The sequence below is a fragment of the Puma concolor genome, chromosome A1 (genome assembly GCF_028749965.1).
Source record: "Puma concolor isolate L17-30 chromosome A1, mPumCon1.1.hap2, whole genome shotgun sequence".
Taxonomy (NCBI): Eukaryota; Metazoa; Chordata; class Mammalia; order Carnivora; family Felidae; genus Puma; species Puma concolor.
The window spans coordinates 80,442,847-80,461,606 of NC_141667.1; the positions used below are offsets into that span (position 1 = coordinate 80,442,847).

The 18,760-nt window shown below is 36.5% G+C and overlaps 1 long non-coding RNA gene across 1 annotated transcript in view; it reads right to left on the reverse strand.

Moving 5' to 3' along the window:
- Nucleotides 1-2,380: 2,380 nt before the first annotated feature.
- Nucleotides 2,381-18,760, reverse strand: part of LOC147584254 (uncharacterized) — a 77,096-nt gene continuing 60,716 nt past the window's right edge. Inside the window, exons 4-5 of the long non-coding RNA XR_015255280.1 lie at nt 5,845-5,882; nt 2,381-2,492 (exon numbers count right to left, since the gene is read on the reverse strand). This is a non-coding gene — a long non-coding RNA (uncharacterized LOC147584254). The remainder of the gene's footprint in view (nt 2,493-5,844; nt 5,883-18,760) is intronic.

Consider the following 18,760-nt stretch of genomic DNA (forward strand, 5'->3'; position numbering starts at 1 on the left):
TTGTTTATCTCAGCCTTACAAATGACAGTTGAGGTGACTGCCGATTCCATTTGGTTTCTGGTATGGCTGTAGTTCATGACCCTTCTAACAGGCTAGCTAGAATGCTGCCTGTGAGCCCAGGATGCTTCGTGTAGATCAGGCACTGAAGGGCAGATTAGAATTGAAAGCCAGAGTCCTATTGTAAACACAGATGCTCCCTTTATGATGAACTCTGGGCAGTTGGGACCTGCACAACATTTTTCTTAAACCTTGAGAGCAGAATCTCCAGGATAGAAAGCAAAGGGCCTATGTTTCCTGCAGGCCATGATTTAGGATTCCAAAATGTATATTTGTTTTCCCCTGATATTCCCAACAATGAAATTTGCAGGATCAGCCATGCCCTCCTCTGAATCCTGGAGGCAGATATTTTTCTTAGGGTGAGTAAATAAACATAAAAAATCTGAGCAAATATCATTTCATAATTCCTTTGGTGCTAAATTCCATGTGCTCTGAAGCTCTTTCTTGGGTTTGGATAGAAAAGTTTACATTTTTGCCAGGCATTTTTTTTTTTAAGTGAATTAAGGCAAGAAAATGAGCTAGACTGAAGTTGGACGAAGCTATTGAGTCTACAGCCCTTCTACAGTGTGACTTAGGCATTCTTGCCTAATCAATGCTGTTAATTAGTCTCATTTGGTGACCAGTGTGGGCAAACATTCCCCTGATGTGGGAAGTGACTTTGAGGTCAGAATTATTCAGACTATGTTGTTCCCAACCTTTTGTTTTGAAAAATTGCAAGCCTGAAGAAATGTTGAAAGAATAACACAATGAACACCCACATACACATACACTCATATGTAAATACATATAAATAAATACATTCACTTATATTCACAAATGGTTAAATTTTATAACATTTGTGTGCTCTTTATTATCTATCTACCTTCTATCTATCTATGTATCTATGTATCTATCTATGTAAACATATATCCTTTCCAGTTTCTTTTTTTCCTTTTAGCCACTTGATTTAAAATTTTTTTTTTAATGTTTATTTATTTTTGAGAGAGAATGTGAGTGGGGGAGACACAGAATCTAAAGCAGGCTCCAGGCTCTGAGCTTTCAGAACAGAGCCTGACACAGGACTCGAACTCACAAACCGTGATATCATCACCTGATCCAAAGTTGGACACTTAACCGACTCAGCCACCCAGAGCCACTTGAAAATAAAGTATAACATCATGTTACTTCTCCTCTAAATACCTCAGTATTTACCACCCAAGAATAAAGACATTTTCTTTTTTTTTTTTTAATTAATTATTTTTTTTTCAACGTTTATTTATTTTTGGGACAGAGAGAGACAGAGCATGAACGGGGGAGGGGCAGAGAGAGAGGGAGACACAGAATCGGAAACAGGCTCCAGGCTCTGAGCCATCAGCCCAGAGCCCGACGCGGGGCTCGAACTCACGGACAGCGAGATCGTGACCTGGCTGAAGTTGGACGCTTAACCGACTGCGCCACCCAGGCGCCCCCTTTTTTTCTTTTTTTTTTTTTTAATTTTTTTTAAAGACATTTTCCTACGTTATCACAATGCCATTTTCACTCTCAAGAATTTAAAAAGTGGTATAATATACAATAATATCTAATAGCACATATTAAAAATTTTAATTGTTCTTTAAATATCCTTCATAGTTTTTAACGTTTTTATTTATTTTTGGGACAGAGAGAGACAGAGCATGAACGGGGGAGGGGCAGAGAGAGAGGGAGACACAGAATTGGAAACAGGCTCCAGGCTCTAAGCCACCAGCCCAGAGCATGACGCGGGGCTCGAACTCACGGACCGCGAGATCGTGACCTGGCTGAAGTCGGACGCTTAACTGACTGCGCCACCCAGGCGCCCCTCCTTCATAGTTTTTAAAAAAATCCAATCAAGGTTCATGTTTTACATTTAGTTGTGATATATTTTCAGTCTTCCTTAATTTGGAAACAATTTTTGTCTTTTATGACAGAAACATGTTGAAGAGTGTAGTCCAGTTGTCTTTGAATGTCTCACAGTTTGGATTTTACTGGCTGTTTCCTCGTGATTAGATTCTAGAAATGTTGACAATACTACATAGGTGGCATTGTATACTTCCCATTTCATCATCTCTGGAGCCACAAACACTAAACTTAATCACTTGGCTAAAGTAGTTTATGAAAGCTTTCTTTCACAAAGGCACTCTTTATCCTTTTAGAAATTAACTAACTTATGAGGTAATTCTTTGGTATCATATAAATAATAAGAATATTCTGTTTTCCAGCAAACTTTCACCAAATGATTTAGCATGAATGGCTTCATCAAGGATGGAGATACACACACACACACACACACACGTAAATGCAAAACTTATTTTTCTACTTACAATGGGGGGGGGTGGTGAATAATGAAGACTTAAAAGAAGAGAATACACTCTCTTACTTGCTTGCACTTGCAATTTCTACAGAATCACCTTCCATCCATTTCTCACTAGGCACCAACTCTGTAAAAATTACATAGATTAACCAAAGGGGCAATTTTATTAACATAAATTTATTTTGTAATTTCAAATGTATAGCATTTGCTTATTATTAATTCAGTTTGTGAGATGTATGAGCCTGTTTTAATGAATGTAATGACTCGATATTGGGGTCTCTGGATGGTATTTGCAGTCATGTAAGTTTCAACACCCAACTTCCAGTTGGATTCTGTTTGATTGTTCAGTAGAAAAAAATACCAATTTTGTAAAACATAGCAGCTTATTGTGAAGTCTCAAGATTTTTTTAATGTTTATTTATTTTTGAGAGAGAGAGAGAGAGAGAGAGAGGGAGAGAGAGAGAAAGAGAGAATGAGTAGGGGGAGGGGCAGAGAGAGAGGGAGACAGAATCTGAAGCAGGCTCCAGGCTCTGAGCTGTCAGCACAGAGCCTGACCCAGGACTTGAACTCAGGGACAGTGAGATCATGATCTGAGCTGAAGTAGGATGCTTAACTGACTGAGCCACCCAGGTGCCCCTCAAGATGTTTTTAATAACCTTCTCTGGAAGCCTGAGAGAATGTAAATGGAATTTTTTAAATTTTGAGTTGCATGGAACAACAATATTTAAAAATTGCTTGTATTCTTAATCAATAAGTAGAAGTCTGATTAGAAGTCATTTAAACCTATGGGGCGCCTGGGTGGCGCAGTCGGTTAAGCGTCCGACTTCAGCCAGGTCACGATCTCGTGGTCCGTGGGTTCGAGCCCCGCGTCAGGCTCTGGGCTGATGGCTCAGAGCCTGGAGCCTGTTTCCGATTCTGTGTCTCCCTCTCTCTCTGCCCCTCCCCCGTTCATGCTCTGTCTCTCTCTGTCCCACAAATAAATAAAAACGTTGAAAAAAAAATTAAAAAAAAAAAAAGAAGTCATTTAAACCTAAAGTGATGGTTAGAGCTAATCACAATTTAACATTACCAATATGTTATGGATTTGCGTGTTGTTGGAAAAGTGACATAAACAGATTACCTAAGTCTTGCCTGGCATGTAATTTAAATTTAACCACATTTGTTGTCATAAAAATGTATATAGTTTTTGTTCTAGTGGACTGGTACAGGCCTGATTTTGAACAAGATTAGGTTAGAAATAAAATATTCTTGTTCAGTACCATATTCCAATGTGCATGAAGAGAATACAAATGAGCTTCACATAAAAGTACTGGACCACATAGCACTGATCAAGGGTTTAAAGTTTTCCATTGTGTTAAAAGCCAGAGATCTGTGATGGCCTACAGGCCTCTGTTCCTCTGGCTTCTTCTCTTTCGATTTCCCTCCAATCTTAGGGCCTTCGCATCTGCTATCGTCTGGCTGCCTCTCCGCTCCCTTGAAGTCTTTATTAAACCACGTCTTCTCAGACAGATGTATTCTAATCTCCTGATTGATTCTGTAGCTCCTGCTTAATTTTCCTTTGTTACCCTTATACAATTTTAGTATGTTATATAATTTACCTTTTTTGTTTCTTTTTTAATTTTTTTTTCTACCATGACTGGAATATAAATTTAATGGAGGGCAAGGATTTTTGACTGTTTCTGTTCATTCCTGAATTCTGAGACTTGAGGACTCTTCTCGACATATAATATGCACTCCATGAATATTTGTTAAATAAGCAAACACTGTAAAATAAAGATATACATGTTTGTATATAAAATATATAATGTTTACTTTGAAAAGTGAAATTCAGATCAAATGTTTGCAAGTTCTCTGAAGGGCTACATAGAATTCTAGGGTTTTCCAGGCCCAGTCTGAAATCAATTGCTAAATACTGTGTTCCTCCCCTTATTTCTAGAAACTGAAAGTTGTGTAGGAAGCCCAGGAGTGAGGAGAGGAAGCACACTCAAATGGTTTCTTTCAACAAAAGGTATCACAATGCATCACTGCTACTTTCCAACGTTCTCGCCTGTTTGATTCAGTTCTGAATATAAATAAAAATTTTATAACCATCTATTTCTCCCTCTAATACAACTTAAAGCTGCATCAATTAAGAAATTACTAGACTAGTTTTCTCTTCCTAAGCTTACATAGACTGTTAGACCTGGAATGGCTTTTAGTCATCATCAAATACAAATGCCTCATTTCCAGGTGAGACATCAGGCCTCAAGAAGTTGCATCTTGCCCCAAATCATCTAGCTGATTTGTACAAACCAACAGAGATTAAAACCAGGTCTTCTGCTGCCCAGTTGAGTTCTCTCTTCAATGTGTGCATGAAATGACATGCTCTGTTTTTATACAATATGGAGTCATTTAGAAATCGAACAATAGCTCAATAGCTCATCCTTCATAAAAAGGGATGGCTTAGAGAGAAGACCACATTTAAAGGACATGCTCACTGTCCTCTCGCACTGAAAGGCCAGTCTTCTATCCAGTTGTTCAGATGAGGAGTCTAAGAACCCACTCAAATGCTATTTTCATCACCATTGCATTTAGGTTCACATAAGAACTTGGCATTCTTTAAAAGAATTTTTTTTTGCCAAGGAAGAGAGAAGTACACAAAACTTGTAATAAGAATTGAACTTAAAAAGGGGAATATCATGCAATTTTCTTTCTGTTGCACTAATGAAAGCAATACTGACAAAATAGAATTAACAGCATGTCAGCTGATAAGCTCTCCAATATCCTCCAATAAATTGTTTGTGCTGTGGTAGAGAGCTTCAAAGCAGGTAAAAATGTGGAGGAGATCTAAATATAATTATGTTTAAGTGTAGTTTTCAAGATTAAATACTCTCTGGTTTCCAGAGTCTCATTAGTTTCATTTTTCAAAATATGTAGGAAAAGAAATATAAATGTGGTTTTTTTAGGAGTGAAAAATCACTATGAAGTTTTAGTTGGGAAGAAAATCAGTTTTTTATTTTTTATATTTTTTATTTTTTAAGTTTATTTATTTAAGAGAAAGAGCATGCACACGTGCGTGCATGAGCGAGGGAAGGGCAGAGAGAAAGGGAGAGAGAGAATCCCAAGCAGGCTCTGTGCTGTCAGCCCAGAGCCTGATGTGGGGCTCGAACACATGAAACATGAGGTCATGACCTGAGCCAAAACCAAAAGTCATGTACTTAACCAACTGAGCCACCCAAGCACCCTGAAAATCAGTTAAAAAAAAAAAAAAACAAACATTCAGATCCATATACTTACTTAGTGTTCTAAAACCTGTATCTAAATATCCAAATAATTTGTAGAAAAGCTAAAATAAAAAACTTCAAATGAAGTGTAAGTTTGTGAAGATGTGTCCTCATATCTTATCCTGACCCAAGTCTCTCTCTGGGGTGTGAAGGCAAGCCTCAGACTGGGAGGGCTGTGGGAGGGTGCAATTATACCCGGATTTGTGGAGTACATACCTGCACTTGGTTTTCTTTTTGTGTCATCAGCCAAGATCCTGTCAAGTAAAGATAAAAATTCATTTTTTGCCCATGTACACTTAAGTAATTTTAATGTTTTCAAGTTTGTTCATTTAAAGTCCTATTTTTATTTTACCTTTCTATCTTTTTTCCCAATTTCTTTTCCTTGGAAATAAAAACAACACACAAGAATATATTAGAGATATAAAGAATGTAACAATATTGGAATATGGAGTGAACCAGATACCTCCTTCTGGATCCTGCTTTCTGTCCAACCCCACCCCTCTCCTCAAACCTCTCCATTCTCACTTTATGCTCAGAAGCAAATCTCTGTAATGGTTTTGTTTTTCTTCCAGGGGCTGAATTTTAAAATGGAAGGGAGAATGGAGAAATATTAAAACAGACTATTAAAAGTCTAAATACACATAGATGCTTAGTATCCCCACTGGAAATATTGCACTGCCATTAGAAGTACAAAATCATAAAACTACTTTGGAAAGCCATATAATATAATTTACTGAAGTTGACTTAGCCATACCCTATAAAACTTTTGGGATTAGAAATGAGACAAGAATTCTTGCACTCACCACTTCTATTCAACTTCAGACTATAGTTCTTGCCAGAGCCATAAGGTTTAAAAAAGAAAGTATGATTGGAAAATAATAAATAAAATTGTCATTATTAGTAGGTGATACATTTCTTCATGTAGAAATCCCAGGAGTCTACAGATACGGTCGGTATAAAAACAACCAATTTTATTTCTAACTAACAAAGACTATAAAATTAAAAAAAAATTAAAAAACAATTTAAACGCCCTTTATAAATAGCATCAAAAGTTTCAAGTACTTAGGCAAATCCTCAAAAAAGAAAACTAGAAAACATTATTGAGACAATCATAGACTTAAATAAATGGAGGGATGTTCACTGATGAAAAGTTTCAACATTTTAAAGATATCAGTTTTCCCTAAATGGATCTATAGATTCATTGCCTTTCCACTCGAAAGCTCAGTGTTTTATCTTTGTGGAAATTAAACGGCTGATTCTAAAATTTATATGGAGAATCAGAGGGCCCAAAAGAGCCAAGACAATTTTTAAGAATGACAAAGTTGAGAGATACAAACTACTGAATATCAAGCTTTAATATGAAGTTAGAACAATTAAGACACCGATATTGTACAAAGTATAAATGAAAACCCAGGAGGAAACTCCTACATGGATAATCTGTGATACAGCCAGCACTGCATAGCAGTGGGGAAAGAACAGTTCTTTCAATTAATGGTGCAGGTGTATTCAGTGTCTGCACGCAGTGGGGGCAGGAGCTTGACAACCTCCCCTCTTCTCACCCTACTCAGCACACAAAGCAATTCCAGATGGATTGTCATTATAAATGTGGAAGGCAAGAAACAGGGCATTTACAAGATAACATATGGGAGTACGTTTTTGACCTCAGGATAATCAAGGATACCTTTTGTGTTTTTTTTTTTTTTTTTAATATTTATTTTACTTTATTTTAGACAGAGAGAGAGCGAACAGGAGAGAGGGGCAAAGGGAGAGAGGAGATAATCTCAAGCAGGCTCCAAGCTCAGCGCGGAGCCCCACATGGGGCTGGTTCTATCCCACGACCCTGAGATCATGACCTGAGCTGAAATCAAGAGTCTGACGTTCAACCCACTGACCCACCCAGGTGCCCCATAGATGAATCAAAGATTTCTACTGCAAAAATCACTAACTATAAAGGATAAGATTGAGAAATGAAAATATATTAAAAGTAGAAACATCCATCAAAACATCTTTTTATCTTTTTTTTTTTTTTTTTTTTTTTTTTTTTTTTTTTTTTAGAGATAGAGACATGAGTGGGAGAGAGAGGCAGAGGATGAGAGAGACAGAGAGAGAAAGAGAGAGAATCTCAAGCAGATTCCATGGAGTCTGATGCGGGGCTCAATCCCAAGATCCTGAGATCATGACCTGAGTGGAAACCAGAGTCTGATGCTCAACTGACTGAGTCACCCAGGCACCCACAAAACATCCCTTGAATAGACTGAACAGGTAAGCCATTGTCTATGGTTTTAAAAAACAAGAACTACGAATGTTTTTATTCCATCAACACCTATTTTGCTTATATTTTTAGCTAGGATCATCCCTGACATTTATTTTCAAAGGTTAATTAAGCTGATTTTTATATTTTTTAAATTAAAAAAAATTTTTTTAACGTTTATTTATTTTTGAGACAGAGAGAGACAGAACATGAATGGGGGAGGGTCAGAGAGAGAGGGAGACACAGAATCTGAAACAGGCTCCAGGCTCTGAGCGGTCAGCACAGAGTCCGACGCAGGGCTCGATCTCACGGACCGTGAGATCATGACCTGAGCTGAAGTTGGATGCTTAACCGACCAAACCACCCAGGTGCCCCAAATTAAGCTGATTTTTAAATGTTTTCTATTTTTTCACAGATTATCATTTTTCGGTTTTCAGAGTTTCTTCCTTTCACTGTTTGGTTTTTGGAAATGTTATGATTATTGCTTGTTCATTTCACACTGGTATTTAAACTTCCTATTTTCCCATTTGTGTACGAAGTTTCTGATTAGAGCAACTTCCCTCCAGTTATCGTATAAGAGGGTTAGTTTGTGCCTCTAGGGTGTGAAGTGCAGGGAATATGTCTTCAGTTTGTGAGTTCCTCTTGCTCTTGGTAAATACCATGAACCTGGGGCTTTCCTCTGCCTCTGCAAACCGTTTCCTGCATTCAATGCTTTAGTCCAGAAATAAATGTTTCTCTTATTTCTCAACTATTGCTCAGCATAAGCAGAAGTGGAAGAGGGTAAAGCATTCAATGCTTTAGTCCAGAAATAAATGTTTCTCTTATTTCTCAACTATTGCTCAGCATAAGCAGAAGTGGAAGACCATGTTGCTACATGTATCTTCTCCAGCTCTCCTGGTGATCACCACCAAGTCCCATCCACTTTTTGGATCTATTTACTCTTCATTTGGAGCACCATTCAAACTCCATAGAATTCTTCTCCTTTCCATGTTTCAGCCTATGTTTTCTCCAGTCTTCACAGCTGTTTTCAGGGGCATGTTATCTATGCAGTCCCCTAGGGCCTAGCACTTAGAAGAGCCCAATACTTGGTTTAATGTTGCCGTCTTGAAATTCTTAATAATTTTTAAACAGTGGTGCTGGATTTTTATTTTGCACTGGGCCTTCCCAATCATGAAGCTGAGCCTGTCTAATATGGCTTTCAATACAATCTGGATTCCTTAATTGCTTTTAGGGTTCCTTAAACATTTTATTATGCTATAATATTTTTTCCTATATCTAATGCAATTATACATTTTTATTTTGTAAGCTTTATTGAGGTATAAAAATCACTTACTGTAAGTGTACAGTACAAATGATTGTTACTCAGTTTATAGAGTTATGTGACCATCACAACAATCAAGTTCTAAAATATTTCCATCACTCCAAACAGGTTTCATGTGCCCATTTCTAGTCACTCCCTGTTCTCATCACCAGCTCCAGCACTTTTTATATTTTAAAGGAACTTTTAAAAAATATATAAATTCTTAGTGTGTGTGTGTGTGTGTGTGTGTGTGTGTATGCTAAATTTCTCCTCAAGAAAGGTGAAGAACTTTGAAGGGAATGATAATCTTCAAAAAGGGACCTGAGTAGCCAGTCAACTTTCTCCTCTTTTCCTCTCTAATACGTAGTTAGTAAGAGACCATTTTGTGTGAATTCAAGTCTGATGACAAGATAGTGAATAGAATCTGTTTACAGTTAGGAACTTCTACTTCAAGAAAACCTATCTGTTCTTGTTTTCTTTCGGATTAAAAACATTATTTGAAATAATATAAACATACTACTTAAAATCATAAACTGTTTCATTGGTAAATTCAATAAAACAATAATTAGAGAGAGATATATTATACCAAGCAGACATTTATATCCTTCTTCTTTTGGTTTTAATATGTATAAAAATGTTTACTTTTTCTGATTATAAAACTCCTAAATGGTTATATTTATTGATATGCACAATATAGAGAAAAACAAAATATCCAATTATCCTATACTGTATCACATTTTTCCTAATATTTTTCTTTGCATATATGTGTTTACCTAGTGGGTTTTTATTTTTGTTTCAATATGGGATCATAACTCATATACAATTTTCTCCTTGTTGTTTCCTATGTACATGATCATATATACATATCCATAACTATTTGTCAAAAACATAATTTATCTGTGAGTGACAGCTAACGTTGGCCAAAGAAAGAGCTGAGAGGCAGGGTGTTAAATACTGGACTGAATGTGAGAGTAATTTGGCACATATTTGTGATTCAGATCTTTCTAGACGGCTCTGTAGCAAGATGACCGACTCAAGGTGATAAAACTTCTTTTGTAGGCCACCCCATTATAGAACTCTAATAAAGGAGCAAGCTAAAAAAGGTAGAAGATGCTTTTAACTAATTTACTCAGGCAACCCATTTCATAAATATGATTTCTTTCTACATATTTCTTTCCTTTCCGTTCTCTCCTTTTTTTTAATATGATTCCATTTATTTGAAATGTCCATAATAAGCAAATCCATCGAGACAGAAAGTAGATTAGTAGTTTCCAGAGGCAAGGGGATGGAGAATGATTGCTAATAGATAACAGTTTAATTTGGGGATGATGAAAATGTTCTAGAACTAGATGGTTGCACATTGTGAATAAACTCAAAAATCACTGAGTTGTACATTTTTAAAAGATGAATTTTTGGAATATGAATTATATATATATTTCTTAATATATTTACATTATAGTATTTATTTGTATGTTTCTGCTTCATCGTTATTCCTAAAGATTAGATCTATACTTAATGCAGTTCTTAACACATAGCAGGTGTTCAGTTAAAAGTTTACTGGTGAAACAATGAGGAAGAGATGAAAACAAAGTCCTGTTTTTGTTCTTAATCACGATTTAGGCCACTGAATAAGCTAATCTCCCTGGATGCAGAAAGCAGAAAGATATATAGTATAATTAGATAAGTCCTATAAAGACATATAACGCACTTGGCAAGGTGCCTGGCACATAATGAGAATATCATTACTAATAAAAATAATCTGCTTCCCTAATAGTGAGAAGCCTGAGCACCCAACACTGGAGGGCAGGAACAAGTCATGGATGCAAATGGCTAGCAATTGTGACTCACACACCCAGGGGTGGGGACAGGCATAGGCCTTCTCTGCTTTGGTTTGTCCAATTGGAAACTTCCTTGGAGAACCCCTCGGGCCACCCTTCTTTTCATCTGCAGATATATTATTGAACATTGTAGCTCAGTCCTGTCAGTTGAAATTACATTAGGAGGATTAGGAAATGCTCTGTAAGGAGAAAACAGGATTTGGCAATTTGATTTCAGGAAGACTTGAAAGGTCAGAGATGGAAGGCCAAGGTGGAAGAAAAAGGGCTTTGAGCTTTGGCAGTGAGAACCAACAATCAGCAAGAATATAGCAGTTACAGAAGTATAGGAGTAATGTCTTCTCTAAGAATCATCAACATGATAGAATTTTGTTTTTTTGAAAAGCTGGGAGATACACTGAATCGTCTAAAAGAAATGGTTTTGGGTGATTTTGCTGTTGTCATATGATTTCTAATTAAAATAGTCTTTTTAGTTCATCAAAACAATTTTCCTTACTTAGTAAAACTAAAAAGTTATTTTATTGTACCCTTAGTGTTTTTCATTACAGTTTTGTCAAATTGTATCCAAAGCTGCTTTTAAAAACAGTGCTAAAATTTTTATGCTTTAAATAAAATCTGTTGCCTTTTTATAAGCAATTGGCAATTATGTAAGAATTGAACCAAATAAATATACATACGTGGGGTTTCCTAGAATACAATTTTTACACCCAGTCACTTGTTTGTTTTACAACTAGTTATCATGTCATATTTTGTTGGTTGTTTGCAGAGGAAAAGTTTTTTTTTTTTTTAAACCAAATATGGTTCTAAATAAACAGACACATAAGCCTGCAATAAAACCCTGTAATCTTGTTCATTAAGTGTTTATTATTATGTGTTTCGTGTCTGACCCTGGACGGGTTACCCAACATTCTGAGCTGTAATTTCCTATAAAATGTATAAAGTGAAAATAAGAGTATCCTGTTTTCAGAGGTCTTATGAGGATTAAATGAGAAAATGAACTTCAGTGTTAAGCATAGGACTTGGCGCATAGTAAATGCTCAATAAATAGTTTTTAGAAAATTACTTGAGTGTGTGAATGTGAGAAACAGTTCAGCAGGCATTGTTTTCCTGACAGATTGTGTTTATAGGACTGCACAGGAAGATTATAAACATCTGTGCCTTGGTTACCATTTTCCTGATTTATTTAACCATGTGGATTTTGTCATTTGCAACTAATCAGACACAGGCAGTGCCATCTACACTGTACAGATGGTTTCTTCAATCCATCACCAATGCCTGGGTGTGGCAATGCCTGGGACAGCGCACATTAAAAGTTTGCAGCAAGAAAATTTGACCTTTTGAATTTTGAGACTCCTGGAATATTTTTATTTTTTTAAATTTTTTTTTCAACGTTTTTATTTATTTTTGGGACAGAGAGAGACAGAGCATGAACGGGGGAGGGGCAGAGAGAGGGGGAGACACAGAATCGGAAACAGGCTCCAGGCTCCGAGCCACCAGCCCAGAGCCCGACGCGGGGCTCGAACTCACGGACCGCGAGATCGTGACCTGGCTGAAGTCGGACGCTTAACCGACTGCGCCACCCAGGCGCCCCTCCTGGAATATTTTTAAACTCCTACATGCTTCACCTCTGATACTGGAAGAGTTGATCTTTCTATATATGTATTACATATATATATATATATATATATATATATGTACACACACACATACATATATTTATTATATATACATATATGTAATATATATGCACACATATATTTATTATTTGTTATTATATATTTATTATTTATTATTATTATTATTTTTACAGAGTTAGCGTAATCAGGGCTGCCTGACTCATTAGGGAATGTTCTGAGTCTGTGATAGGAAGGAAGCAAGTAGGAAAGGTTGAGACAGTTAAAAAATACAATTAAATGTCTGCTTTACTGCTCATTTTAATTACTATAATATTAAGAAAATGTAGAGGTAAGAGCAGAATTTTTTTGAAATAGTCTACCTGCAAAAGTGTTATATTCTCGTTGTAGACAAATCAGAAAACACAGAGAACAGGAAAAAAAATTCTTATAATCCTTCCATCTAAAGATGACTACCCTTGACATTTTGATAATATCCTTCATTATGATTATTTATGTACATATATACACACATGAGCATGTATATACATGCATACACATACATGTATATTTTGCAAAAAATGGAATCACGTCAGAAAGGATTTTGTCACTTGATTTTCCCACTTAGTGAAATATTCCTAAAATTCTTTCACATGATTTTAATGTTCTTCTTCATGATTCTTTTAAATAGATGTTAATAATTCACCGCAGAAACAAAATGTTATTTCCTGAATGTCCTAATTTTTGAGAGTTAGTTTCCAATTTTATTGCTATTGTTAAACAAGCACTATTAAACAGTTTTTAGCTAAAAGAGAAAATTTTGAAAGGAATTGAGTGAGTAGCATATACAAGCTCTATATTCTAGCAAGATTATCCCCATAAAATTATTATATTTGAAATCACTTACCAGCATTAGAGAACAACACAGGGGAATAAAAACAAGCTTCTAAGACAAAATACATTGAAACAGAAGCTACAACCTCCATAGAATAGAGAGAGAAGGAAATATGGATTCATGCTGAGTTTCTCAGTACAGGCAATTCTCGCTTTGAACAGGAGTGCAGGCCTGTGAAAACAGCCATGCTGATTGCAACCATACAAAGTAATACTCATAATGAATGAGAAAATGTAAGATTGTTCCATGACCTTTAAAAATTTCTACCAAAAATTGAAAATTCTCTATCTGTTATAAAGGTACTATTGGGGCACCTGAGTGGCTTAATCAGTTAAGCATCCACTTCAGCTCAGGTCATGATCTCAAGGTTGGTGAGTTAGAGCCCCGCATTGGGCTCTGCGCTGACAATGAGGACCCTGCGTGGGATTCTCTCTCTCTCCTTCTTTCTCTATGCCCCTTCCCCACTTGCACTCTCTCAAAATAAATAAATAAACTTAAAACATATAAAAGTACTGTATAATGAAATGAAAAAGAATAACAAAAGTAATGCTTATTCAGTACATTGTAATGTAACATATTACAGATATTGAGAATTCCATGTTTTATTTCCTTATAAAAAAGTCATCAAAAGTTGTTTGAACAATGCTTGCCTTCTTCTTGTAAATAACTTACGATGTATTCAAGGCATCTTTTCGTTGCCTTGGCAAATTTTGATCAGCTTCTAACATTTAATCATTGGCTCTTTCAATGTGCGGTATTATCGCTGAGAGTGCCTTTCACCTGAAGGGTTTTGCCAACAGCAGGCATTTCCTCTGGGACACCTGCATCCTGTTTGTCACCCTTTTCCTCATTTATGTCCATACGTTTGCCTTCCCTAAACTCCTCTGACTGCACACCTAGAGCATGTCCACCAGTGGTAGTATCAAGATTACCACCACTACCTATTTCTCCTATAACTCCATAATGTTAGATTTCATTTTCAGCAGTATTACTTTTCATTTCTTTGCTGTACTTTCGTCTTCATTGGTCAAGTCCTTCTCTTAATTATCCATTATTGTAAAATTTCACATGGATATATCACTGGGAGGCAAAGAGGCAAAACTATATGCTTTGCTGCCTGTACATGAATTGAATAACATAGACAGTAACCAACCAATCACTGACAAATTTTGAAAGAAATGACATGATTGACCATTGATCAGGATATGCCTCTGTTATTCACGCAGTGATTTGTGGACTAAAAAATTAGCTGCAAAATTTGTACTTTATACAAATTACTCACAGTTAATGTACTGTGGTAATAGAAATGTGAGCCAGGTTGTCAGGGATCAGAGCAATTTAGCTATGCCATGGTAACTGAAAGGTGTATATTGGAAATGTGCAAAGAAAGGACTGCCTGTATGTATTTACAAATGATGAATGAAGGGGATGGCTTTCCAAATGGATTTTGATAGGCTGTGAAAGGCAGCCCCCTCTATCCCGAGCTAGTTAGGGGGCAACAGTGGTTTTATGGGACCTGAAGTATATGATGCACCTAGATTTCTAACTATTGCAGCAGCTATAAAGGGGAGAATTGTGCTGATCAGGTGACTTGTTGCAATTTGTAGAAAGTGTACTTCTTCCTCCTCTGATGTCACAGCACAGCAGAGCTCAGTGAGGATTTCAGCTCAACATGGGGATCTGATTGTTTCCTATAATTCTCACACTCCCACACTGCCCACACACCCTTCATGGATGGTGACAAACAAACAAACAAACAAACACACACCTCAAGTCCTAAAGGGCCAAGTCTCTGACAGTCCCAAGAGGATACATCTTTGAAGTCAAGGTCAGGTCAGTGGTGTTAAACATGGGGGGAAGGGGCATGTGGGTGGAGGGACAAGGAACCAAGAAAGTTGAGGAATTTACAGGGAAGTCTGTAAACAAAGAAGACTGATGGTAGCTGAAGACAAAGGAAGGACGCACTGGAAAGAAGGTGAGATTCCCCACAGGGTCTTGATATGTCATCCCAATTATCTTTGCATTACAGTGTCTGTCATGTAAAAAGCCCTTAAAATGTTTGTTAAGTGAAGCAAGAAGTATTGCTGGGACTTTGGAGAAATAATATTTTAATAAAACCTAAATTAAATTTGACTACATAGGGAACACAAATACAGTGGACTAAAGACTAAAGTTAAGATGGTTTGTGCTCCTTGGGGGCACCTGGATGGCTCAGTCAGTTGAGAGTCCGACTTCGGCTCAGGTCATGATCTCACAGTTCATGGGTTCGAGCCAGGCGTCGGGCTCTGTGCTGACAACTCAGAGCCTGGAGCCTGCTCAGATTCTGTGTCTCCCTCTCTCTCTGCCTCTCCCTGGCTCATGTTCTGTCTCTCTGTCTCTCAAAAATAAATAAAACATTAAAAATAATAATAATAAAAAAAAGGTTTGTGCTCCTCTGCACTGTCCTCCAGGTATTCAGAGTGATCTGTTGGAAATGTAATTCATACTGTATAGTTTCTTTCTTAAAATTTTTCAGTGGCATCCAATGTACAAAGAATAAAATCTAAAGTGTTTATCAGGGCTCACAAAGCCTACATAATCTGATCTCTAACAAATTCTCAGATGTTACCTCTTACCACTCTCCTCCACCACTTTCCACTACCCTCCCATATTCTTTAGTTACATTGGCCTTTTTTTCTATTCTACAAATGTGGCAAGTTCATGGTGGTATTAGGATCTTTGCTCTTGCTGTTACCTCTGTATGACAAGCTCTATCTGTAGATTTTCACATGGAAAAATTTAAAAAAAAAAATTTTTTTTCAACGTTTTTTATTTATTTTTGGGACAGAGAGAGACAGAGCATGAACAGGGGAGGGGCAGAGAGAGAGGGAGACACAGAATCGGAAACAGGCTCCAGGCTCTGAGCCATCAGCCCAGAGCCCGACGCGGGGCTCGAACTGACAGACCTCGAGATCGTGACCTGGCTGAAGTCGGACGCTTAACCGACTGCGCCACCCAGGCACCCCCTCACATGGAAAAATTTTAACACAGTTTTTTTTAGTAAAAGATGTGTGATAACAACACTCCCTATAGGAAAAATTATGGAAGATGTATCATTTGCATCAGTCAGGATAAATTGGTTATGGTGCAGTAGCAAACAACACCTCAGATCTCAGTGGCTTAAAACAACAGGTATGTATTTTTTGCTCATGCTACATGGCCAGTGTGGATTGGCAAGAAGGTTCTACTCATTGTAGAGATGCTAATATTTTATGATACCACCAACTCAACATGAGGTTTTGGGGTTTGCCATGTCAGAAGAAAAGATAGATAGTAGAGCATTGCCAATTAAATGATTTATCCCAGAAAGGACACAAATCATTGCTCAGATTTTATTGACGGTAAGTCTGGATCTGGATCTGCTGTTTTCTATCTGTACTCCCATGTTTTTATTAGGCCTTGTTGACAGGCACAAAATGTTTTTATTGGGATTTTCACAATAATTTGAAGTACTTTTAACAATTTATATGTTTGAGGTAGATAGAGATACAGATGTAAATTGATGTTAAGGACAAGGTAGATACTTTGAGAGCTGGTTGAATTATTTTTGAAAAAAAAAAACCCAGAAAATATTGTTAGCAGATATTACAAAACAAATTATTTTGGTCATTTTAGCATTATGCAATTTTTTTCAATGTGTTTCTTTTTTTTCTTCAAATTTTTATTTAAATTCTAGTTAGTTAACCTATCATGTAACATTGGTTTCAGGAGTAGAATTTAGTGATTCATCACTTACGTATAACAGCCAGGGCTCATCACAATAAATGCCCTCCTTAATATTCCTTACCCATTTAGCTCATCTCCTGCCTACCTGAAGTACTGTCAACATTTTAGATTCTTGGGTCCCACCCTTCAAGATCTGATTTAGTTAGTCTGGGCTGGGGAGTGGTCATCAGTTTGTCTGCATTACTCCCAGTAACTCAGTTGCAGGTGGTTTGGAGACACACCTCCAGAGTCTAGAACAATGGTTGGTCTATTGTGAGTGTTTAATAAATATTGTTTTGATTGTACAATTAGGGTTCCTTTATGAATAAGGGCTTAAAGGAATGGATCAGTGGTTTAAGTGAAAAGAATCTGTATAGGCCAAGTTACATTAGGAGGGAGAGAAAAGCCCCGTAGTCTATTCAAAATAACTTCCAACTTCTGAAGGAGGTAATGCTGGAACTTTCTTTCATTTTGTGCATGTCACTAGATTGACCCACATATTCCAGCTATGTCATATATCTTGTTCAGAAAGGCACAAGTCTAATTATATTTAAAAAAAAAAAAAAGAATGGATGAATTCTTTGACTCATTCGATTTGTAATGAACTATGGAGAAAGCAAATCCAATCTCATGTAATTAGAAGTTACTTTAATTGTGTGAAGTGCAGCCTACATTTCTTTGACAATGACAGATAATAATTTCCTTTTTATGTTGTATTCAAAATCTAATAGCCAATAACTTTACAACTTTAAGTCACTGGCAACTGAACTCTCTTGTCACTTATTCTGTATTATTTTCATACTCTGGTTGCAGAATAACAATGCTAGGAGTAAAGATCATAATGATGCCATATAAAGAGAACCATAAATGTATACTTTTCAAGTGAAGCTAATGTTCCATTATGATAGAGTACCCATCCCCTTGACAATCTCAACTATTTAAAAGCTGGATCGCTAAATTTTCAATATTCAGACTCTTTTCTGAAAGGAAGCTCCAGGCTAGAGGTCTCCATTGGTAAGTATTCATAAGGATTATGTTTTGGTAAAATAAAATCTGAAGGCTTCTAAAATATTAAACTTTCACGTAAAACATGTAGGAAAAAAAGACCAAAAAAAAAAAGCTGATGCTTAAAATATCCATTAGTTGTTTTAAAAATTAATTTGCAGTAGGATTCTATTTTTACAATTGCTGTGAAGTCTTGCTTTAATAATATCACTATTTCCTCCTCCTCTGGACAAGTTATTCATAATGTTAGACTATCTTAAAGGCCTTGGATGAATATGGGCACTCACACCTTGGACTGGTGTGAGATATTAAGATAATTTTAAGATAACAAGAGAATATTTGTCTCGCTGCAAAAAACAGTATATTTCTTTAATATATATATTCTGACTAGTGAATCTAAATTTCTCGGCTGGGAAATAAATGCACTGTAATAGGTAATTTTGCTTTTGCCTGAATGTTGCTCAAGTTTAGCTGATACTTCTCTAATAG